General features: G+C 40.2%; 1 protein-coding gene across 2 annotated transcripts in view; it reads right to left on the bottom strand.

Moving 5' to 3' along the window:
- macrod1 (mono-ADP ribosylhydrolase 1) overlaps positions 1–26,384 on the bottom strand; it is a 146,867-nt gene that overhangs the window by 115,409 nt on the left and 5,074 nt on the right. The window lies entirely within an intron of this gene.

The following is a 26,384-nucleotide window of genomic DNA, read 5'->3' as shown; positions in this document are numbered from 1 at the left end:
ATACTGTAGACAGAAATGGTTTGCCGTGCACTGATGACTTCATATGACTATCTACAGGATCTGTGATTATACGTCTGGCGGTGTGCGGCTGCATCTTGGCGTCCGCGCTCGTAACAACAATGGCCCGAGTTCTCATCAGTCATTATGGACGCCTTTCACTGCCGCGGTCCATTATCTAACGTCAAGTCCTGCAGCTTAATTATCCTAACTCACATTACACCCAAGAAAAAGATGTATACTCTGAAACTGGGGGTAAGCATCTATTCGGGCTAAATTTATTCTTGCACTGTAACAAATCGGATCAAAGTGAAGGCTTCCATTAAGTTACAACAACTAGTACGTCTGTCCAAAAGTAATTAGTTTGCAAGAATAAATTGTGCTTTAAATTATTAAGATGTGTTAGATATATATAACACGTGTTAAGGTTTGTATGTAGAAGCACAACAGCAGTGTGTTGAGTTTCGACACACCTCTCATTTGAATTAATTTCTGACTATGCGACCTCTATTCCTTTAACAAACAGGCTCAACTCACTGATGTGCAGTAAAATGGTCGGTTGCATTTTAAACTCCGTGCTCAGTATTTTCTTCACAGCAGTGCTGCCACGGATGATTTAAAGCTGCAACGCGAGTTATCTTCCGGTGTTTGCGTGCATTTATAAGCTTATTTAGTGAAAAGGTCACTGTATTCCTCTCGATGCATGCATTTGATGTATGCATGTATGCATGCACAGTCAACCGAATCAAATCCACAACATAATCTTTTTGGCACAGATAGTTTGAATGCAAATACTGAGGCAGAGCTGAGAAAAGAAAAGGGCCTGCATGGGTGAATGTGTAAGTTTACATTTTCTTTCAGTCTGCAGACAGACTTCGCAGCAGTCAAGGGCACGGCAGAGAAAAACATGAACAGATGCAACATATAAACATGAGAGGACCTCAAATACTGCTGTGTTGTCAAAGCCGCTGGCGTTTCACAGATATGCACAAGGTGTCCTTTCGCCTCGGTGCCATTATGCACCGTCTTTACGGCAACAGTCAAACCGCCCTGTTACTTCTAACTCATCACATACAAATGCTTGTAAATGACCTCTTGGTATTGCACTTAAACACACAAGGTAGGTGTCATTTTTCAGCGTGCATTTAATTTGTGAAGGGGGCTCATTGTTAAGCCAAATTAGCGCCACGATCTCAGGGACAACAGACAGCTATTTTTTTTGCTTTATATGCTCTCCATCTGACCAGATTCTCATTGGTCATTGCCAGAGTTACTTTCATACAAAAAAGGCACCGCATCAACAGCCAAATAACCTTAAAATTCACTGAACTTTCACTCTGAGCTGGAGCCAAACTAAATGACACCATGTCAAAGACCCTGCATTTCGTTATCACAGCTCCACAACCAGTAAAGCATATCATCTAAAAATGGTAATCTAACTTGTGTGTGTTAGAGTGTTCTGCCAACTTTTGTGCCTAATGCTTTAAGCTTTGAGTGTGAACATATCAGAACTGGCACATTTCAGTATGTTTGATCTCATAATAATGTTGTTATGGCACGCAGATCCAGCCACAGCTTCACCGGCTGTAGCAGCTACTTCCAGACCAAACTGAGTGAAGTTTCAGAAAAATACAGCACTGTGCAAAAGTCTTGAGTCGCCCCTCAGTTCTTTATGTTTTACTCAGAAATGGGAAATGGGTGCAGCAGTTTCTTGAAACAAACATTTTCTCTGTCAGGATGATCCCACACTGCTTCAATAATGTTGAGGTCCAGGCTGCAGGGAGGCTAATCAATGACCGATCGTGCTCCACTTTGTGTTTTTCTATCCACGTAAGCTTTTAAAGAACTGGCACTGTGCTTGCGATCATTCTCATGCCGAAAAATGAAACTGTTGTCGGTCAAATTGATTCAAGATGGTACTACACGGTGGATCAAAATCAGATCCCCAACACCACTGTCTCCAATGCAGCCAAAAACATGACAAAGCCTCCACCGTGTTTTATAGATGGTTGTTTCTGAACCAAAAATTTCAATTTTGAATTCTTCACTCAAGGAGACCTGTTTCCACTGATTTGCAGACCAGTTCATCAGGGTAGAGCAGGTTATCTACTAAGGAATGTTAAATGGAATAGTTAGATAGCATTCATATATATAAGAAAAAAGTGCTTGTGTGAATGAGACATGTTATTTAAAGCACCATGAGAACCCGTCCATTTATCATCTCTCGGGTCTCTGCTGGATTTCTTCCTTAGGACATGAATTTCTGCTATATTGTTTTTAATCCTGCAACTTCTTCTTTTGCCCTCCACGTTTCCAATTTCCATGGCCTGAAAAGAGTTGTTGTTCCAGACATGCGGTTTAATATTTTATGCTTTACCCTGATTTCTCGTTAGAGATTTACAACTCATCATCTTTTAAGTTTATATGTTGAAATTATTAACATCCAGCAGTTAAAGAGGAATATCATCATTCACTTTAAATTGCGTTTATATGAACAAAAATCTGTTACCTTTGGTGTAAAACAAAGAACCAACTCTAAATGAGTGAAGCAGATACATAAATGCAGACCACACGGCAGACTGAGATGTGCCAGTTTTTCAGCTAATAGGTCTTTAGGAATCACCTTGTTGGTACAAAAATACTATTTTATGCCTGTCGCACGGTGTTACTTTAACATTCTTTTTAAAGAGTCAACTAAAGCAATGGGAACAAAATATCTGTTTTTGTGACAGGCTGCTTGTAAGTGCCTAATGATACAATATAAAATAGGTTCTTTGCTTAGTTGACATGTGAAGACGACAGTGCTTCATCCCTTGAGTTAGGCGCCTTATTTATGCTTGAATGATTCATAGGTCAATGTTAAGTGGCTTAAACAATGGTCAGGTATAAGGATTGGATGGAAAATGAGTAAAAATGTAGCCAATTTCCAAACACAAACTTTTAAGGAGCTTCAGAAACCCAGAGGAACTATTACTGAAGATCACTTTAAAAAAAATATAAGAAATTGCAGCTCCTTTGAAGCCAAATATAAAGAAATTGATGGCTCAAGACTTTTGAGCAATACTCTAGCTCAGTGTCGGTGGTTATTTAATTATTTGTTATTCTGTAAATCCTTGTTTTTCATGTCCATGTAATTCAGTTACACGTGGACTTTGCTCTTTAACCAGTCTTTCAACATCCAATATTACTATGACTGATGTGTCAAAGCCCTGAAGCCCAAGGACACCATGTGTACCTGACAGAGCAGAACTATTTCACACACTGGAATGAAAATGCTTTAGTATACAGCAAACAAGCAACAAACAAACATAAAAAATATGTTTTTTTATTGAAAAAAAAAAATTCAAATCGGGTCTTGAGTTATGATTCCAGTGAAAACATGTTGGTGACCGTAACGTGAAAGGCTCTTTTTCCTGAAGATTGGATTTGAGTTTTTCCTTCTCAATCTTATTCATTTTACAGCTTGACTCCAAACAGCACCTTTCCCCACTTAGTGTGAATTTTTTTAACAAAGCCATTTTACTTTTTGTTCATTAAGCAAAAACTCTCTCGAGACCTTGCCTTCCTCAAATCTTTGCAGGATATGAAAACAGCTCTCCACAGACGTGCACAGATTTACAAACACCAACTCATGACAAACACAGCAGTTTTAAATCAATTTTAAAGGTTCTCATTATTGGATACACATTTGTATAGCCTGAATTGACAAGGGACCAGTGATCCCAGGGGGCCAGATTAAAAACACTCGTGTGTATCTTTTATACCGACACACTCCTAGAAACCAATGAGATACCTCAGAGGGATGAAGAGCTATAACAACAACAACAACAGCAGCCAGACATTAGGCTGCAGTGGTCTGGCTTCTTTGGTAGCAGTGGGTGGAGAGGACATCAGTGGAATAAACAAGACAGAGAGCACACCAAGACAGCCTCTGGGGGATTATGAAAAAACCAACTGTATGAATTAGGCTGTCTATCAGAGAGAGACACTTTGGTGCTACTGCAAAGCCCCACTAGTGAGAAGGAGTACAAAAAAAAAAAAAGAAAGAAGTAGTCGTCTTCCAAGCAAAGTTCAGCTGTAACTACGCTCAAAGCATGTGCAAAAAGATAACCAAATTGTCCTTGTACAGCAATTGTCTTCTATTCAATTTCCCATCACTGTGTGTGTTATCTTTTAGTTTAGCTTAATTATGAGCCCTTAAAACACAGGATTGTTTTTGTAACCTTGCTGTCAGGAGAAAAAGAGCATCTAAATTCAAGAGAACTAGAGAATTAAAGTCAACCTTAAGTAGTCGTCATGCAATTTGCCTCATTATCTATCCCAGGCTGACATTAAGTGAATAATTGATAGCTTTCTTTTCCTCGTACGATAACCCATCAGGCATTCAACCCACACGAGCAAACACTGCAGAGGAACAACTCTGGCTAAAGGGCACTTCAGGCAGCCGGCTCCTGCTGGATGTGGTCTTCCACAGCTCTCAGCCGTCATTCATGGTCGGCTTACTGCCCACCTCTCTGGGGCTACACTCTGGACTACACAGAGACCTCAGCACTTGTAGTTATGGCAACTTGTGATTTCTCTGGAGTACTGGCTCTCGGCCTTTCTTCAGCAGAGGCAGACACAACTCAGCCAAAAAATAAATGAATTCCTGGAGCACAGTAAATTATTCATTACTTAGTTGAAAATGCCACACAGTGAATTGTGATCATTCCAGAGGTGTAGCACACAATGTGCAGCTGAACTTTTCATTCATTTAAAAGGTAACTGCCCAGTTCAAACCTGCATTATTTAATGCTGCGCTAAGACAACAACAAATATTTAGCAAAATAATGAAATTGCAGTTGAGGAGAAATTGCTCAGCTCAGCATGGATAGGTGAAAAATTAAAAGCATATTTGGGCTCTGCCCAAATATTCAACTATTTAGATATTTGTCTGTTGTTGAATTTTAGGATTTGGATATGTGAGGGTTTTTTTGTTTGTTTGTTTTTTGTTAAATGAGGAACTTTAACTGATCTCAGCTTGTGCAACATCTCTCTTTCTCTCTCTCTCAAACTTCCGTTCACCTCACTGAGGTCACTTTGTCACTACATTTAGCCACTTTCAATACCCCTTCAGCTGTTCTTTTTTTAAGGCACTGCAAAAACTCCATGTACAGTATCATACTGCTTTACAATGACATCTTGCACTCCTGGCACAGCACCTGCTCTCTCTCTGCTGTGTTCATTGTGTGAGCAGTGAGGCTTCACAGAATGACAGCAGCAATGCACAGTGTAAGAGCTAACCTAGACAGCCTTAATTCAGACTTAAACTGCTGATCAACAATAAAATTAGACAGAAACCTGCAGATTAATCAGCCTTGAAAAGTTGCAATCCTTTATATGCAACAGATGCATAAAGGGCATTGTTGCATGTTGCTTTCTGTCAACACTGCTGTATACAAAAAAAACATGCTGTCTGGTAATAAAAAGATAACATAGGCTGGATTATGATACACTATACTGCCAAAAGTATTCACTAATCCAAATCATTGAAATCAGGTGTTCCAGTCACTTCCATGGCCACAGGTGTATAAAATACAGCACTTAGTTATGCAGACTGCTTCTACAAACATTCCTGAAAAAATGGGTCACTCATGCATATCAGCATGATGGGATGCCACCTCTGCAACAAGTCCAGTCGTGAAAATTTCTCGCAACTAAATATTCTACAGTCAACTGTTGGTGGTATTATAACAAAGTGGAAGTGACTGGGAACAACAGTAACTCATCAGCAAAGTGGTAGGCCATGGAGAATGGTCAGTGGATGCTGAGGAGCATAGTGTGCAGAGGTCGTCAGCTCTCTGTGGAGAGATCTTCAAACTTCATGCAGCCTTCAGATTAGTTTAAGAAGCATACAAAGCTTCATGGAATAGATTCCCATGGCCGAGCAGCTGTATCTAGGCCTTACCAAGCACAATGCAAAGCACTGGATATAGTGTTGTAAAGCATGCCGCCATTAGAGCAGTGAAGAAATGTTCTCTGCAGTGACAAATCACACTTCTCTGTCTGGCAATCCAATGGACGAGTCTGGGTTTGGTGGTTGGCAGGAGAACAGTCCTTGTCTGACTGCACTGTGCCAAGCGTAAAGTTTGATGGAGGGGAGATTATGGTGTGGGAATGTTTTTCAGGAGTTGGGCTCAGCCCCTTAGTTCCAAGGAAAGGAACTCTTAATGCTTCTGCATACCAAGACATGTTGGACAATTTTGTGATCCCAACTTTGTGGGAACAGTTTGGGGATGATACTTCCTGTTGTAACATGACTGCAAACCAGTGCACAATGCAAAGTTCACAAACATGGATGAGCCAGTTTGGTGCAGAAGAACTTAACTGGCCTGCACAAAGTCCTGACCTCAAACCGAAACACACCTTTGTGATGAATTAGAGCAGTGACTGTGAGCCAGGTCTTCTTGTCCAACATCAGTGTCTGACCTCACAAATCTGCTTGTGAAACCTTGTGGAAAATGTTACAACTGCAAAGGGTGGACCAATATCATATTAAATCCTTTGGACTACAAATGGGATGTCTATCAAGTTCATATATGTGTTTCAAATTTCACATATGTGCTGTATCACAGCACTTCTTCAACCAATTCCATATTTTGTTCAGCAGTCACTATCCCATGACTTCTGTGGGTCACACTGATCAAATTATGAGTGATCACAACACAAATTCTTCCTGCCACCAATTATGAAGTTGTTGGTGTCAGGTGATTATATATGATTCTTACATTCTGTATCCTCCGATCATGGCGGAGATCTTGCAGCCATGATTGGATAAATCATGCAGTTTGTCCATTCTCAGAAACACCAAACATGCTTTAATAAACTCTGCACACTACTTTTACAACTGCTTTTATTTTGAAGGGACATAGCAATCTCAGGTCATATAAAAAAAGAAAGAAAGATTAATGCAGCATGTAGAGTTTTCTAACAAGCCAAGGATTTCTAAGTACTTATTTACTAATGTCAGGGGTAAAGTTGTGTGATTAGTTGTTTTGTTTAGGATTACAGTATTAACATATATAAGTAGGGATGGGTACCGGTATCCGGTGCCATTATGGCACTCAGCAGCCTGCAACAAGTGCTTTAAGATGATACTGTGATACTGTGCAAAGGAGGTAACACCTCAAATCCGATGAAACACCTGGCGACGCATAGCGTCTTTTAAAAGCCGAGAAATGCACCGTATTTGATAGCTTGCTGCGAGACCTCACACCATGCACATCCACTGCGGGTGGGTTGCCTGTTATCGGACCCGGAGTTAGCAACATCCCCCAAAAAATCCCGAAGAGGAGAGTCCTGGCCCCTAGCCCTGCCAGTGTAGCAGAAATGATGACGGATGATGATGGCAGCAGCAGCCGTTCTTCTCTGCTTGAGTAGCTTCATGTTGTTCGTGTGTAATTTACGTTGAGTACGCTAACCACGTTATTACATTAATGCACGTAAGGTGAACTAGCAAACACCGTCGTAGTTACATGCGGCTGTCTTCTTGTTTGATGGCAGATAGTCCCTTCACCCTGGCCAAAAAGGCTAAAATGACCAAAGAAAAAAATGGGAAACAGTTAAACATGAGAGGTTTTTGGACAAAGTTTGTTTTTTTTCCATTGTTTAAGCACTGCTTCCAGCCAAGACTGATACCATAAATCCCCTATAGCTGCAAAAAAGGCTAACATAGTTATCTTTTTACAAAAAAAACAGCTGAACATGAGAGGTTTTTGGACAAAGTGTGTGTTCTCCATTCTTTAAGCACCGGTTCGAGCACCGTTTAAGCAACGGCACCGTTTCAAAAGTACCGGTTTAGTACTGGTATCGGATAAAACCTAAACGATACCTATCCCTATACAGAAGAGCTTAATTTGTGCAGAGCGGGAAAAGATTTTTTAGCAGAGTTGCAAATAATGATTGGATTAAATCATTAATATGTACAGAGGAGGTCAGGAGATGGGCACAACAGTGAGCGTCAACCCACCTGTGAAACACAGTTTGTGGCTGTATTTCAGCCAGTAGTGTTGGCGATCTTGTCAAAACTGAATGTATTATGAATGCAGGAAAAGTACCATCAGATTTTGATCCACCATGCAGTACCACCTGCAAACACTTTGATTGACAACAGGATTTCAGGATGACAGTAATCCCAAACACACTCCAACCAATGCTGTAAATTGTATACCTGAATAGAACAAACACACAATGGCCTCCCCAGAGCCCGGACCTCACCATTACATAAACATATCTGAACACAATAATGTGAAAACATTAACAGCACATGCATGCATACGCGTAACTGGCTTTCTCATGAGTGTGCAGACCACGAAATGGTTATAGGTTGTTGATCCTGGAGAAGACACAAGAAGTAAAGGGTGTAATAAATCTTCTGAGCACTTCAGTGTTATTGTGATTCAAGTGTCCTTCCAATACATCACAGTGTCCTTCACATCTTCTTATCCCTCTTTTTTTTTTTCTTGAAAAGCATATCAACTGACAATTTCCTCTCAGTTTACTTTACATGAGGTGGCAAACATCACATTTAATTATATGGATAAATATTTCCCTTTTTTTAATTATTGGATCACTGGTGTGTTGAAAGTAAATTGACCACAGAAATATCCTGGCTCGTGCTCTGACAGCAGATGTGTGCCGGGGGCCTTACAAAACAAAATATTTTGCCTTAATTGAAATAATTAAGATAAAACTGCAACAGTTGAACAAATTGCCTGTTTAAAAGCTCAATAAATCTGTTGCTTGTACACAAGTCCAGTAAATCAGCAACAATTAATTTATAAGTTTAAAGTATAAAAGAAAAGTGCTGAAAACACAGAAATTATTAAAATATTAGCCTTGCTTCAAATGTTAATGCCTTGTTAGTTATTCTATGAAAGGAAGCTATTTGTATCTCGCTGGCAGCTATCACAGCCTTCAGACACATTTTGTAGCAGATAAGAGTCCTTCTTTTCCTGATTTGGGAAATTTCGCCCACTCTAACATGCAGATCTCTTCAAGTTCTGAGATATTTTTAGGCACCCTTGCACACACAGCATTTCCAAGGTCTCCCAACTGATTTTCAGATCTTCAGTGATGTGCAGGTCAGACACTCAGAGGGATGCTCCAAAAGATTCAGCTTATGTTTCTTGTAAGTAGTTCAAGGTGGATTTTGAGCTCTGCTTTGGATCATTGCCCTGTTGCAGAAATCAACCTCTTTGTTGACTCAATTCATGATATTTGGCCCCATCAGTATTTCCTGTGCCTCTGCTTATCATACAACCCAACCTGATAAAACTGTGCACTATTATGCTTAGCTCTCCATGGGTTTGATTTTGGCATTTCCCTCCCAGCTCAGGTGCAGTTTTATCTTAAATCTTTATCTTAAAGTTTTCTGTTTTGACTTCCACAGTTTCCCCTTCACTGCCATTTCTAAATTATAGTTCAGACATGGGAATTGCAGAATGGAGAGTTTAATATCTTTTTATAGCCTTAACCTGTTTAGATTACATCATTTAGCCTGATTTTATACCTTCAGTGGATGGCTTAGAGGAGCCCGTCATGATAAAATATTAGCTCTTTTGTTGTTTTGGGGGTTTAAAGAGTCAGGAGAAGTCCTAATAATGCAGCTAAGGACCAACAAGTTTCCTGCAGGGGGTGCTTTATTACTTAATTGAATAGCACAATACATGATTTCACCATGGGGTCCAAAATTTTACACAGTTATGTCCCGCAGTATCCAACTGACCGACCCGTTTGTCAGTCCAGCTTTAACCAGGGCTGCCCGTTGCACCCGAGGACAATGGCAACAGCAGGATAAGTGGATAAAGAGCCCCTATAAATAGTCTTGTCATTTCCTAAGCTCTGATAATGCAGCACAGCCGACAGCGTGTGCATCACCGCTTCACAACAACGCCTGATAGATCGCAATTACAAGATGGTAATTGTGTGCAGTGTGTGCCGTGTGCACTCCCTGTACTCTCTGAATGTGCATGCTAGTAATTATGTGACAAAAGCATCATCAGTGATGAGGACATATGAGCAGACAATGAGGACCCCTTGTATTGGCTGGTGGAAAGAGAAGGGAAGAGGACTTAGGATTACTTTAAAGCCCATTTTGGAGGTTACAATGATACATGCTTTGTACTTTGTTCACTAAACTATGATTACACAGATTAGAGAAAATGGAGGGGTATTGTCAGACTGCATTATACTTTATTATTCAAATAACACCGCCTACAATGAGGATAATCTTCCCCGATGTGTTCTTAATTTCCATATCTAATTTTTTCCCCCCATTCAGTCTTGTGAGTCTCGGTTTGAGTAAAAAATTACTTGCAAAGCTGCTTCAGTGAAACGGGGTTCAATACTAATGGAAAACCTCTAAATGAAAAACGGCAGTCATCTAAGGTTGATAAACTCAGTCACAATATTCATCAGGTGATTGTGGTCATAATTACGCTGCGTTTTTTGGAACTGCTCAAGCATTTAACCTTAGCACCCGAGAAGACAAGACATTTGGATGCACAGGCAAAGTCTCAACAATGCTGCTCTGATTACCAGTCTGGCTCCAATATTTAACAAAGTGAACACTTTTCTTGTCATGAAAAACCAGGAATGCAAACAATTATTCCTACACAGCCTGACTGTACACTTTTAAAAATCCAATTTAAGATTTGTTAAGATATTTTAAAGCCCTAAAAAGAAATATACATTAATGGCATTTCCAGGGAAGAACAATACAAAATCTAACAATGTATGCTGATTAATATCTTCCACAATTGAATGCCTTTATTTGTTCTGATTAAGGAAATATGAAGAGTGTATTGATGTAATCGCTTAACCTGCTGTCTCCCTTTTGCAGCGCTCAGTGAAATACCAAAATACTTGTTACTTATAGTCTGTGGTCAAGAAGGAGCTGATGAGCTGGTAGCAGCAGAGACCAAATAATCCAATGGTGCCATATTTTTCAGGAGCAGTGCAGGGTTAGTACTTCTCTGATTTTTATATGTGACTCCATTGCTTTAAATCTTGAAAATCTCCCCAAGAGACATTAAATGGATTTAAATGTCCCTGCTACTCCTTTTTCTTTCCTCTATAAGACTCTGAGAAGAACAGACATAGCAAAAATCCAAAAAATAAAATACAATGACTGTAACAAACTACTATAATCCTAATTGAAAAATACAAAATTACTTTGAATACTTTTTCCAAAACCTCCCAAGAAAAAAAATACTTTAAAACCTTTAATTAAAAATCTGATTTAATACAATTTAATATAAGAATACTGCACACGCTTAGAGAAGTTGTGCTTGTGTACTTACTTATCGATGGATCTGTACGCGATCAGTCATCCATAATGAAAATCTCACCTGTGGTCATAAGATCTGGGTAATGATCGAAAGAGTGATGTCATGACTACAAGACGCTGAAATGTGTTTACTCAGTAGGGTGGCTGGGCTCAGCCTAAGGCATTGATTATACTTTCCTCTGAGTCCGCGAGGGTCTGAGTTATGTAAATTTTGTCACCAGTCGGTGAGCAAGAGGGTCCGTGCAGACTTGCCAATTTTTGTGACCACGTGGACTCGTCTGCAGAGAATTTACAACTGACCAACTGCACATGTAGCCCAGGCAGCGGGCCTTAAGCAGACTTAAAAGAAGCATAACAGGAATGACCGCTTGACCATCATGCTTCTGGCTACACACATCCAACTCGTACTATAGGGTGAGTATCATGGACATATAGAGGGAGCTTGAAATGGCTGTTTCTTCATGTTGATGGGAGTCAAATGAGATGGCATCTGGTTAGGATGACTCCTCTTGGAGGTTTTCCAGGCAAGCCCAACTGGGAAGAGACCCTGGGTTACCTTTCAGAAGTCTCTGAGGAGATTATGTGTGTCATCTATTATCTTCGATATTTGCTATCCCTGTTCTACGATTTCTGATCAATTACTTCCTTACTTTACTAATTAATTTAGGTATGGAGAGCAAAACACTGAATGGATTGACTGAATTTAGCCCACAAAGACTTTTGAAAAACAAGCCAATACAAAATTGTATATTTTAAAATAAATACTGTATGTGTAAATGAAAAAACATGTTTCTCACCAACGCGACGTGTTTGTTTCAAGAGTTTAAAGAGCACAATTTCTCCCTCCACAGACGACATATTCTATTCTCCATATATAATATGTCGTCTGTTTCAGGGTACGTGTATGTTTGACAGTATTGACGAACAATGTGGCAGTAGGGCAATTTTCCTGAACCCATCAATTTTTAATGGCTTTTTGCTTGTTGCCAGAGGGATCTTCAGAAAGTATTGCTTCGTCCATCTGGCGTACATCCAAGATAAAGAAGGGTAAAAGTTCAGCAAACGTTAAAGCCCAAGCCTTTAGAGATGATTGTTGCTACTTCCTTCCAGGTTGGATTAAAGGCACAAATCCAAAATATGAGGGTATAATCAGCCAGTATTCTTCAATATTCACCCAGCAGGCCAGTTTGTTTGGATTTTTACTTAAGGGTGAAAAAATAAACAAATCATGTTTTTCCAACAGCAAGTCTCTCCGAGTCCAGGAATATGTTTTAAGATGAGTGTGTCTTGTAAGCAGTTTTCCACCTATCTACAGATATTCCAATGCCCAGTTCTTTCTCCTGTCGTTGTTTCACATAATCAGTAGTCTCACTATTCAGTGATGTGATGCTAACTTGCTTATGAGTGCTTTATTAGTAATATTACATGCGGCATGTGGCAGTTAATGTGGATTGAGGCCTTTAAAGCCCATATGTCTGACACAAGTTACTAAAAATATCTTTGTTAAAAATCCCAGATTTTAACAATCTTACATGTGCAGATAATGCCATAACATGCTCACTGCCTAAACCTGTAATCTTGCATCACTGGTGCAAGTCAGGATTGTTTGCTGGACACCTAAGATTCAGTTTAACTTCATTTTGGAGCTGGAAACATTCAATCATATCATATATCTTCAGTGAAAGGTTGACCCACTGGCTAGATGTCTTTATCATTTTCAACATAACCAAGCGCTGATTTGATTGGAAAGGAAATAAATAAAACTTAATATTCTTTCATTTGGCCTCATAGGACGAGGTGCACCGGCATAGAAGTGGATGCCACTGGGCTGAGAGGCAGTAATCCCTTAACAATGGTAAAGCCTTGCCTCTTCTTTCCTCAAGCACAAGATAGGTAGACAATTTCACCCTTGGTCTTTTTTTTGTCCCAAATGAGCTCACATGCAATTTTAAGATCAGATCAAATTTCTGCCAGCAGGATTGTCACTGGAATTGCTGCTAGAGAGAACTATAAGTGATCATTTAAATTTCTAGCAACATTTTGGTCAGCTGTCAGGAGATCAGTAATAAATTTAATATTACTTTTGAAAGATTTCACATATTAGAGGCTAAAGTCTTTCCTGAGAGTCCTGAGCAATAAAACTCACTTGGCTGCAGAAAAGACAGACTTCTTACATCCCACTGCAGATCTTTATTATTCTCTTTTCCTTCTTACTAACAGTTTAATTGTGCAGAGTAATGCTGCCTTCCTCTGCTAATGTAAACACTCGAAAAGAATATTGAAAGCGTCTTTGAGCAAAACTGAAGGCAGGTCTGAAAATGTTGCAGGTTCCGGCTGTCCAGAAAGGCCAATTAAAGCACGATGTGTGAGTCATCCCGGCATATGAGTTTAATAAAAATGCACAGCGTCTGCCTCCTTTAATATGACTACATGAAGGCTTCAAATGCCCTGAAAGCCTCCCTCCTTCCCCTGAGAGATCTCTGTGCTGTTTGTTTTGCCCTGGAAAAATATGGTGTCAATCAGATCTGATTAAACCACAACCGCATACTTCTGATGAAGTTTCTTGGTATTAGACAGTTCATAAATAACACATGGACATGATTTATTTCCCTTTTCTCTTCTTTGTTTACATTTTTTATGGTTTAATTAGTTAGGATTACTTATTGCCAAAACTGTGTGTTCAGGACACAAAATGTATCTGCACAATGGATACAGACACCGAGATGTCACACGTTAGTTTAGAGTTTTGGCCATCACATTGTTTTGTTAAAGCTGGACCTGCAAGGTGTGGATCTGACCAAGAATCTGAGGAAGACTCTACACTCATTGAGCAGAAATTTGTAGTTTAAAGTGTAACTACACCTTAAGGCAAGGTCTAACTCAGAAATAAGTCACACAGTAATTTGTGCTGTGAACCCAAATAGATTTTTCTTTGTGTACAGACTGTTATCAGCTGACCTGTGCTGCTACCCTGACATTCATTGTTATTTTAACAGGATAATATGCGATGTGAGCAGCTGATTTCTAACCTCTAGACACTATAAAAGGTAGAATTCAAACAGTGAATCTAATCAGGATCATTAACTTAAACATTAACCTTACAAAACAGTATACAACACTCGATATAACCAGCCTACAATAGTGCTTCACTGTTACCACAATACTGCAAACTAACCAGTTCAGCCTGCACCAAACTGCCTGGTATTTAAATGCAGCCTTTGAATAAAACAAAATTAGTTTACTTCAGTTTAAACAAAAGGAACAAAAAGTCCAGATTAGACTTTACCGAGACAGATCGAAAAGAGTGCACAGTTCTGGGGGACAAATATTCTTGGGGCAGATGAAACCAAGAACTACATGACTACATCACTACAAGGGGGTAGTTTTATGGCTGCCAGTGGAACCGGGTCAACACTGTTTATTGATGATGTTATCACTGATAGAAACAGCAGGATCAACTCTGAAGTGTGTCTGGCTGTATGCTCTGCTCAGATTCACGCAGTTGCTGCAAAACTGATCAGACAGCAAAGCCATCTCAATCCAATAGAGCAGCTTTTCAGGTATTAAATGCAAAGCTGAATGCAGAGAGACCCACATACAAGCAACTGATGGCAGCTGCGGTAAAGGTCTGGCAAAAGATCTAAAGAGAAGAAGCACAGCATCTGGTGGTGTCCGTAGTTTCTAGAGTTCAGACAGTCATTGACTGCAAAGGATTTTTAGCCAAGTAATAAAAACTTGGCTACAAATATTTAAAATCATTTCTGAGCCTCTTAAAATAGGGAACGGTGTATGAAAGCAGCAGTAATTCCTAAACAGTCAATCACATTTTGACTGTTTTAATTTAAAAGTCACTGTGATGGTGTACAAAGGCAAAACTACAAAAAAAAGTCTCTCTGTCCTGACGGACCTAACTGTGTGTCTAAGTTCTCCCCGTGCCTGCATTAGGTTTCAAACCCTTAATCTTAATCTTCCAATCAAATTAAAAACAAAGGCAAATTTCCCAGTCTGCTCACTTTTGACACAGACAACAAATTTCCCACGTGTGGGACTAATAAAGGTTATCTTATTTACCTTAAACTCCAAGCAGCACACATTATTAATTGCTTCCCATTCAGCACAGATACCATCAGCAGATCCACCCAAATCCCACTAGGAGCCCCAACTCTACAAAACAAACCAACACATTTGAATGCAGCACTTGCCTTGTTGACAGAAGCTCTGATGGGCCAAGTGCTGAGGATCAAGCTGACTCCTTTTCTCTTTTACTCCTTCATTCAGTCCATCTCTCTCCATCTCCCACATTGGCCCAATCAGGCTAATGAGGCTCACACTTCCTTCAACCCTTCCTGCTCGCTAAAGTGGCGATTGATTGGAGGGGTGGGAAAGCTTTTAACTAGGGAGGGGTGGGAGAGAAATAATTAGCACGAATGAGCTTTTTCTGCAAACTCCTTCAATTTGGCTTTTCTCTTTCAGTTTATTTACTGACCCAGACAACATTAGGGATTAACTCTCCAAGGGTATGTTAACTTCTCAATGTCAGGGTGTAAATCAGTTTGAGGCTATAAACTAAGGCCCATTTGTCTAGCGCCGATGTCTCACTCCTCTCAGGTCACAGCACTGCGATGATGCCCGAGTTCATGAGCGAAAGAAGGGGGAAGGGAAAGGATTAAAGCCTAACAAACCGAGCGCTGAAGTTTTTCCTTTCATCTTCCCACTCAAATTGAGACACAAACTGAACATTGCAGCATCCCGTGGAAACTGGGAGGCACTGAACCTTGAACACTCAAAATTTTGACTACACAGAGAGCATTAATGTCGCTGCCCGAATGACCAGTAAAGTGGTCTTTCTGGCAGTTGTACCGTTATTAACTCAGACAGATCTGGACTGGAAAAAACTAGAGCAGCAGCACTGTCTGAATTCACGCTGCAGCCAACGCACAGAGTCACTGCAGCCTCCAAACTTGACCCATGGCAAAGACACAGATACAAAAGGACAGAGTGGACGTAACGCAACTTCACTGTTGTGTTGGAAAGTGGGAGACACAAGTAGAGATTTAAGTAAGGAGCTGAAAAAAAGAGAAGAAACTTGAAAAGGCAAGCAGAAATCTGCAGCTAAACATAAAACAAAATGTCAGCCGTGATCACTTTAACTACCTTTTTTTTTAATGAGTTTGAAGCACACACACTCTGATTACTCTCACTGGTGGACTTCAGATCATCTAAAGCCTTAAAAGATATTAAACACACCCCCAATCATTTAAGTTCTTGTAGCATAAAAAATGAGGCACTTCATGAGGCAGCCTAATAGTAATTTTCTATTCATTTGATATGTCTTTAACTCATATGGAGGGTTTTCTTGAAAACCCTCAAAACACAAACACAGAGTGCTGAGATATGAGCTCCCATTAGAAACAAACCAGGCTAACTATAGCACGTCTCCTTAGTGACAATTACGTTTATTTAGCACAAGGAGGTCTATAAAAAAAGCCAATCCTTTATTACAGAGGTAAATAAAATCCAGTGTTCTTCAAAAAAAAAAAAAAATAAATGAGAGGACAGTTATGATTTAGACAGCAACTGGCTTCATGTTAAATGCAGTCATCTCAGGTTTTAGATCGGCGCGTCACTGCTCTCATCGATTGTGATTCAAATATAAAAACCCAGTGGCACGGCCTAATGTTTAAATCCATCTTAAAGCATTTACAAGCTTAAAAATATGTCCACCAAATGCATGGTATCATTTTTACTACAGGTTAGAGCCTGTACAGCATTTATGAGTCGATTAACATAAAAGTTAACCAGCAAATATTCACATCTGCTGAATCAATTTATTACCTGTGTAATCTTTTCATGCAAAAAAAAAAAGAGAGAGAGAGTGACTTGTTTGAGGCATTAAAATGTGGCGCTTTCCTGCTTTTGTCTCAGTCATATTACATGAAATATCTAAGGTCCCTGTCGTATAGATTAAAAATAGCAATATGAGTCTGTTTCTCTTAACATCAGCTTTCAGCAGCTTCTCAGCTCTTTCACTGTTCATCAGATCAAGGACAATGGGCTTTTTATTTTGTAAACTCAACTAAACACGGCCTTAGTTTTCGGTTTGAACTGACATCAAATGTGTTTACTTCAAAAAGAGTCTTTTTTTACAGTTATGATGTTTATTTCCTTCACAAGTTTAAATTACATTTAGAGTGCTATTAAAAAGGTCTTCAAACTTATTTTCTGTGGAGACCCTGTGATGCCCACATTGTGTCCTTACCGCTGTCTTGAAGTTCACTCTTCACTTATGGTGTTACTGTCAAACTGAAATGTGCGGGCGGACTGTGATTACATCTCTAAGGAGTTGACCCGACACCGATTATCGGCTGTGTCACAGTAACTCCAACGCTGAAGAACATTTTACTGTGAAGGTGTTAAATCTAGTTTTTGGGAGAAGAAGCCAATTTGAAACCCTGGAATTTCAGCTCTCCAATTTCTGCTGCGCCTCACTTGATCTTCATCTGTTCTCTTAAAGGAGCTCGCTGAGGAAAATACTTACTGTCTCACCTTTTGGGCCGCCTGTTTGGAACAAGCACCAGTGGTAGAGTGCATTTGTTCAAGTACAGTTTTGAGGTACTTATGCATTTAATGACTATTTACATTTTATAATTTTACTCAACTACATTTCAATCTTTTCCCTGCAGTACATTAATTTGACAGCTGGAATTACTAGTTACTAAAAATCTGATCAACTTAAAAATGGTTTTAAAATTTGCAACATTTAAAAGCTGATTAACATAAATCAATGAATAGCAGCATTAATCCAGCATTACATAACAATATAACACAACAATAAGGGCATCCCTGCTGCTTACTGCTGGTACTTTTGATATTTCAAGACGACGCTGATGATACTTCTGCATCTGACGTATTAATCCATTATGAAAATAACTTGATCATTTGTCAGTTCGGTAGTGGTCTAAATCAATTACAGTTGCTCTACCCTGCAGAGGAATAAAACAAACAAAACAAAATGTACTTCTGCTCTGTAATAGTAGTACTTTGGATGATGGGTAAACATTGCATCAGCCCCGTCTTTGACCCTGCCGATCACCACCGCTGCCTGAACTCACTTCATACAGCTCAATCTTACTCTGATGGATTTTCTCTTTTATTGTTTTTTTGTACAGTAAATCCTCTTTACAGTAAAAAAAAGAAAAGAGCAGGTTATGTCTCCATTTGGCAGAGTCTGCACAATGCTCGCCACAGTGATCCCGGTTTAGTAGCTGGTAGAAACAGGAGGGGGAGCGCGTGTCGTTCCTAAGTTTTGACAGCACATCATTTTTGCTCTCAATCTGAAACTACACCAGCGATGCCAATTTGACTCTGTAGTGCTTGTGTATACAGATAGTTGACAGGCACATTGTAAGAGCGTGTCCATTAGCGGTGCTTCACAAAACAGCCAGCGCAGTGGGGATACTGCTATAGGAACTGGAGCTAAATAAGTACAGTTACTACAGCAGGGAGAAACAGTGCATTTCATGAGGGATCTGCTCTGCTTCACAAGAGCGGCATATGGACTCGTTTTACTTTTAGAGTAAACAGCACAACTCTGGCTTAGTTTTCACAGATGCAAGCAAGCTGAATGCAAGGAGAAGAGTTACATTGGTTCTCAGTTGAAATCCTGATCATCAAAAAACATGGTACATTTATAATTTTGCAGAATCTGATTTCCAGCTTTCCTAAAGCATACACGCATGAAATATTTGTCAGCAACAGCAAACTTAGTGTGACATTTTGCATCTTGTAATATGAGCCTGTCCTAAAAGAACCTGACAAGTGCTCTGGGGTAGATATATGGTAACTGCAGCAAACAGGGAACGCCGTGGGGCCTAAGAGACCTCAGCAGCATGACTAGGTCCGTTCTGGGATTTCCATCAATCCCCCCCCTCACACCCCTGCTACTACCAGAGAGGTCGGGTGGATCACAACAAGCTGCCTCCCTAGAGTAAAACGTGTGACTTGGTGACTAACTGGCAGACATCGAAGGGTGTCTATGAAGCCTTGAAAACATTAATTCGTTTTGCTTAAAAAAATAAAATTACTACAGCTGGCTACAACTTGATTATCCTCTAATAACAGCTACAATATGTACATACTTAAAACAAACACACTATTACCAGCTTAAGCACCAGAAGCTGGACCGGATACAGTAGATCAGTAAAAAAAAAAAAAAAGACAAAAAAAAAAAAACGTAATCCCTGGCCTGATGCTGGAAAATCCCTCATAAAGTGGTTAAGCATGCAAGATTCCCACTGAATGTCCCCCATCACTCTAGTCAAATGAGGAAAATGCAGCTCAGGTGAAATCTAAGACATAATTTTAGCTGCTCTGAAGCAATTTAGAACAACGTCAGGCCTGACAATCTCCCATACACACTCCGGCAGCGTGGAAAAAAACGGCGACGTCTGCCAGGCTGATTCTGGCGCTAAGCACGGCACTAAGCCCCATTGACAAAGCCAGCTAAGAATCAGTGAAGCCTTGCAGAAGGAGTGTGACGCTGTGCCGCTGTAGGGTAATGCTCTTGTAAGGGGCTCTACCTGCAGAGCCAAGAGTTCGCCTGTTTTATCCTCTTAAAAATCACCAAACAGGATCAGAGAGTACATCCCTCTCACCTTTTTCCTCCAGCTGTTCTAGTCGATGTCCTGCTGCTTGTCTGTCCGTCTGGATCCGCTCATCCATGACTCCCCAACACCCCCAATAACTTCATCCTCTATAACCCATAGGCCCCCACAACCCTGCTACTGCTACAGGACATCATCAAGCATGGAGTTCTCTGGAATCAATAAAAGATGCCCCAACACTGACTTGAATTTATATTTCAATCGAAGGAAGCATCCAAGCTCAAAAAAACACTTTTGTTTAATTATTAATGCTCCCACCATGCATCCACCCGCATACACAATGTAATAATAAAAGATTAAGCTGATCTTGTGAGGCTTCTGCTGTATCACTTCTGTTTACGGCACAATTCAAAATTACCCACCGTTATAGAAAAAAAGCATTAACAGCCATTTACAGTGTTTGTGTCTGCTCACTCGAGCTCTATAGTCTACATCATGAGCAGGAACCAGATCTTATATTACAAAGTTTTTGCAGTGCCGCCAAGCAGAGCAAGCCTTTAAATATGGATCATCTTCACTAACAACAACAACAACAACAACAACAACAACAGAAAAAAAAGAGCTGTGGCTGCAAGAAACAATTATGTTCATCGTTTATTAATGAAGTGATTATTTTCTCAATTAACAGAACAGGCATTTAATCATTTAAGACCAGGTTTCTCAAAGTGGGGCCTGCAGGCCGAGAGCAGAAACATTTTATTCAGGCCGTGAGAGCAACACTGAAAGAATGCACCGTGGTACGTTTCATTAATCCACGGTTCATGTTAAACTGTAATATAGCCCGCACAGATTGAGACCAAGGGAGCATTTATCTTCAGTTTCAACTCTTTAGTTCCCACCCTCATAGCAGACTAAACCTCCCCGAGTCTGATAAACGCAGCTGGTGTTAAAAAAAAATAAAAGATCAGCCATCCCCATTAATATACAAAAAGATATATATAAACCAGCACAACTAAATTCATTGTCTTATTATTTTTACTAAATCATAATAATATATCTGACACATTCACTAAATGTACAAAAGCTAGAGCAGAGGTGTCAAACATAAGGCCCAGGGGCCAGAATCGGCTCGGTGCAGACTCCAACCCGACCCACTGGACGACTTTGGAAAATGTGAGTGAACAGATTTTGGACTTTTAACTGAATTTTTTCAGCTTTCACTTCTAAACCACATCTCAATCGGCCATTTACACTACACGAAAGTAATTAAGGATTAGATTATGAATAAAATGACAGAAAAGTTCCTGTTTTTCATGTCCTACTTGAGAAAGGTATTTTTCTTAACAATGTGTACACAGCATTTTCTGTGACTTAGTAAAAGCCTTCTGTTTTATAATTAGAGGACATTATGGGAAATGAGCCACCAGAACCTTTCTGTAATTTTACACATTTATTTCTTAAAATTCAAGCCCAAAGAGTCACGCTGACAGATTTCTTTCATTCACTACAGGAGCATGTTTTTGTCACACTGCTTTTATATATATTCAAAGTATCCTAAGGATTAAATATGTAGTTAAACTTGACTTGAAGTGGGCTGTATATGGCCTGTAATGTGAAATGAGTTTGACATCCCTGGGCTGGTGGAACACTGTTTGGCAGAGATGTGAAAAAATCATTTCAAAAGAAATTCTAATAGACTCAAAGCTTCTTCTGTTCAGTTTGTATGAGCAACAAAAATAAGCAAGCATTAATGAATCTCAGTTTTTTTGAAAACCTAAACAGAAAAAAGGAAAAACACAGACAAATAACATATACGCGGAAAGACAAACACATTTGAAAGGGCTCGGGGAAGCTTTTCAAACTATTTTAAAGACCTAACACAAAGTCGGTCTGAATAGTTGTTTGTCGTGAGCCATGCAGTTTTTGTTTGACTGTATTTTTTGTACTGAATGGATGGTTTTTTGGTCTCGATTTGAACATTTTGTTTGCTTTTCCTGCCCTTTTATTTCCACCTAGAGAAGACATTTTTGAGGAGATTGACTGTTATGTGTTAAATGGTCTATTAAAAAAATAAATAAAGATTTTTTTTTTTTAAACTAGTCATTTTTTCCTATTCGGCACTCAGACTGAGTCACTCTTGAGAACCCAGAGTTTACGCTACAAGACAAAAGCAAAGAGTAAAAAAATACTCATCATCTCATCACTGTTGCATCTTTTTACAAGCCATAGCAAGACCCTTAATTTCCTTGTTTTTTGCCAAACAAACGGTCCAGAAGCTGAAGACGGCTGAAAACTGACTATTAAATGTGACAAAGAAAATCAGAATTTAGATCAGCACTTATTTCTGTTGATTGACTAATTACCAGGAAAGATGCCACTGGGAGAAAAATCTGCATAATGCCTGAATATTTTTAAAGCTGAAATCAATTCATTAATCCTCAAGCATTATAAAAACCAACGTTTCAGTGGGCTTTTGAGCAAAAAGGCCTCATGTGCTTTTTCCACCTTCTCCAGTGTGACGATTCGTCCTATATTCAAGCGAATGTGTACCTAAACAGAGATGCATCTCTTCTGTGAAACAGAATACTGAAACTGTACTCACTAAAGCTGATTTGACTTTGAGCTGAGTCTCCTTCTGACCTTTGTATCGACTGCACACCTAAACCTTTATTATTATTCCCGAGGAGTTAAGCTTCAGGCTTTGATCAGCATCTCAAGTTAACGCTATGAATATCTCTGTTTTCCCTGACGGTCTACAATTACTCATGAAAGGCTTTTAATCTCCCAGCTTTTCTCAAGAAATGTTTGTTCATCGACTCGATCGCAATTTTTATTTCAAAAAGCTGATGTTGCGCCGACGGTAACGTGACGGTTTGGGGTGGAAATCCTAGGTGAGCTGAAGAGTTGGTGCCTTTCACCTGTCTAATGAATGACCTTTTGTCCCTCACTGTCTGTCACAACACCACCCCTGCTCCTTTATCCATCCATCCATCTCCCTTTCTAGGTTTCTTATCCAGGGGGTTGTTACAAGTCCTGTCTACACATACAGACTCTCTTCCTCCATCTTGTCAGTCACCTGGGGGCTGAGAAAACTATTGGCTCTAATCTTGTATCTCTCAGCTTTAGCCACAGTGGGTGGGTTAGCAGCGCCAACCAACAGCTTTATCTCTGACCAGCAGAGGAAAACCTGGGAGACCCTATCTCATCCACCCAAACACACACAGACACACACATGCACATGACAGGACACCTGCTCACATATCAAACCACTCATAGACACATCGCATCAAACACGCACACACAGTTAGAGCTAGGTTTATGTGTGCTCCTGGCAAAAGCAGGGGAACACATGCAGACTTACATATATGTAGTCTTAACAGCACATCTAAATAAGGATGTAAAGGTGTGACACACACACACACACACACACACACACACGCACACACACACACACACACACACAAAGACTCCTGGCAAGCAGAAATTGTGACGAAGACAAGTGGTTCAGCTGTGAAGACTGAGATAGGACCGGAATATTCTTTATCTCTTGACGGTGCACGGCTTAATTTTAGGGACAGTTTTTTATAGTCTAGCCTGAAAGATTTATCAGCCGACTCTGCTGCTGCATTTACTTTAACGCACCGAATTAGCTCCACGGAAAAAAAAAAGAACATCACACAAAAATACTGAGAGAACTTATCGGTTCAGTTTTTAAATCTTTTTCAATTAAATTTCATTCTGCGCAGTGAAGACGGTGGGCCAAAATAAATGGCATTTAATGTCAAACACAATAAACACTACGGAGGTTAAAAGTAAGTGTTGAAATGGAAATGAGGAATAAAACTTTTGCAGGGCGAAAATGCAGCTCAGTAGAGCTCAACAAATTTGCATTTAATCAATTTGAAAAAAGGTTTTAATGCAAAGTTAGTTGCTGCGTAGCAGCACACACACACTCCAAGAACGCATCACTCCAACGACATTTCATTGTGCAATCCATCTTAATCAGCTAGCCCATCAGAGACAATATATCCTCCCCTCCATCTCCCTACCCTTCTCCGGACGGAGTGATTGAGGGGTGTAAAGAGGAGGATGTTTCTGCCCACGTCTCCTCCCCCAATGTGCCCCCCACCACCACCACCCGGACGGCTCTTAAGTGCTTGTGGGTTTTTATGTTTGTAGTGTTTTATAGGAGTGGGCAGAAGCCAGGAGCAGTAAAAGTGTGGAAAGAAGGAGGGAGGGAGGGACAGGAGGAGGAGGGAAGGAGGAGTGGAGAGTTACTGTAAATCCAATCTTTATTGAGAGAGACACAAACGACAACCAGCGCCCACCCTGCAACACCCTGTTTACCTGATCAACGAGTGCTGATTGAGGAAAGGAGAGAAGGAAGGGAGGGAATGAAACAAGATAAGGGAGCACGTGAAGTTCAAACCTGTTAATTTACCCGTCCCTATGCATTCGTGTACACGAGTGTCTCTCTTCATGCATATATGTGTGTGTGTGTTTGAGTGTCTAATCAATTGCTAACCACCAGCCAGGCCTGGAGGCCCCCACCCTCCCGACCTACCTACCAGCCTGCCAGTATAGCGTATAATTGGCCACAGTTGGCTTCAATTGAATGTTTGCTGCCTTAGGGGCCAAATGATGCTTCAAGGCCTTTCAAAGCAGCCACAGAAAATCCACAACACTCCCCTCCACATGTCAAAAACCGCACGCTCCGGTTTCTGATGTCGGAGCTTTGCTGCAACAGCGGAAAGTTTGCAATTTCAAAAATGAGCATAATTAACTTGCTCGATGTCTGCTCGCTGTTTCCTTTTATTTTAATGTCATATTTCTTTAAGTGCGACTGGCATCACTCAAAGCCTCTTAGTCAATCAGTTAGTCACTGGGAGAAAAGGTCAGCAGCTTAGTCAACAAAATGACCACGGAGACAGTCAGCTGGGCAGCCAATCAGTCAGGCAGAAAGGATGATCGGACTCTGCCGCCCAAAGCTCCTTTGAGGGTACCCTGTACCTGCTTGTTGCCATGGCAATGCAGTCTGAGATTTAAATACTAGCCTGTGTCCTCTCCCTGTGTCTCTTTCATCTTCTTCTTTTCACTCCTCCAGACTCCCCTCTTGCTTTTTGTCACTCAGTGTGCTGACTCTCTCACGCTCCATCTCTCAGTCATGTTTCCTCTGGCGTTGCTGAGGTTTTTCTTCGTCACCTTGCCTCGTCCTCTCCGCTAAATGACACTTTACTAGCTGTTTCCTCTTGTTAATTCTGTGCTACTTTGCATCCCACGACTCTGTAAAAGCTCTTGTAAAATACAAAGTCGCCTCTCCAGAAACACAGAGACGGTACTTACTGTATACACACATAATTACTGAAACATTTGTAGGCAGATGCATGTATAATTACTTGCAAGCGCACACAAACAGAAGCAGTCACACTGTGAACTATGAGAGTCAACGATCAAAATATTCACTGGATGCTGGCACAGCGCGCACCTGCTGACAGTCAGCTGCCAGTGAAAATCTATCATTTTCTGCTAAAGCCTCATCATCAAGCATCATTTAGGCATGCTGGCCTGCCTCACTCTCCCCCGATGCATCACCAGTGCCAAGACACCGATTAAATTTCCCCCACATGCCCAAACAGCCTTGTGGGAAAAAGAAAGTCTTGAATGGATCAAGTGGCTTCTGGCTCCATCTAATGGTCACTACAATCTAAAACCTGAGAACAACAAGTGATGGGAGGACATGAGTAATGTGACCAAAAAAGGTTTTAAGAGTTTGATATACATTCACTGGACCCTTTATTAGGTACACCTCGCTAGTACTGAATTGGATCCCCTTTTGTCTTCGGAACTGTGTTAATTCATCATGGCACAGATTTATCAAGGTGCTGGAAACATTCAGCAGAGGTGCTCAGTTGGCACTAATGGATCCAACATTTGCCAAAAAATATCCTCCACCCCATTATACCACCACCAGCAGCCTGAACTCAACAACAACACAGACAAGATCCATGGTTTCCTATTGTCTGCACCAAATTCTGAACCTACCATCCGAATGTCGGAGCATAAATGGAGACTCATCGGACAAGGCAACAGTTTCCAAATTTTTATTATCCTATTTTGGTGAGCCTGTATGAATCATAGCCTCAGTTTCAGTTCTGAGCTGACAGGAATGGCGGGGATGAGGTACTCTCATGGTCCAAACTTCAGTTTTAACTTCTCGACCATGCCTAAATGCACTGGATTTCTGTCATATGTCTTGGCTGATTAGATATAGCTTAAATATTATTTATAATTCAATATTTGTAAGTAGTTTTGGAATTAAGACATTCGTCTCTTTTGTTCTAGAGCTAGTCCGTTTTTAAATAAATTTAATATTAAACAGAATTTTAAAAAACAAATTTAGCAAATGGCTTAAAAATCATTTGGTTAACAGCATTACCGTTATCAAAGTGGTTTTT

The sequence above is a fragment of the Oreochromis niloticus genome, linkage group LG2 (genome assembly GCF_001858045.2).
Source record: "Oreochromis niloticus isolate F11D_XX linkage group LG2, O_niloticus_UMD_NMBU, whole genome shotgun sequence".
In the NCBI taxonomy this organism is placed as follows: Eukaryota; Metazoa; Chordata; class Actinopteri; order Cichliformes; family Cichlidae; genus Oreochromis; species Oreochromis niloticus.
This window is presented reverse-complemented; position numbering and strand designations above follow the sequence as displayed.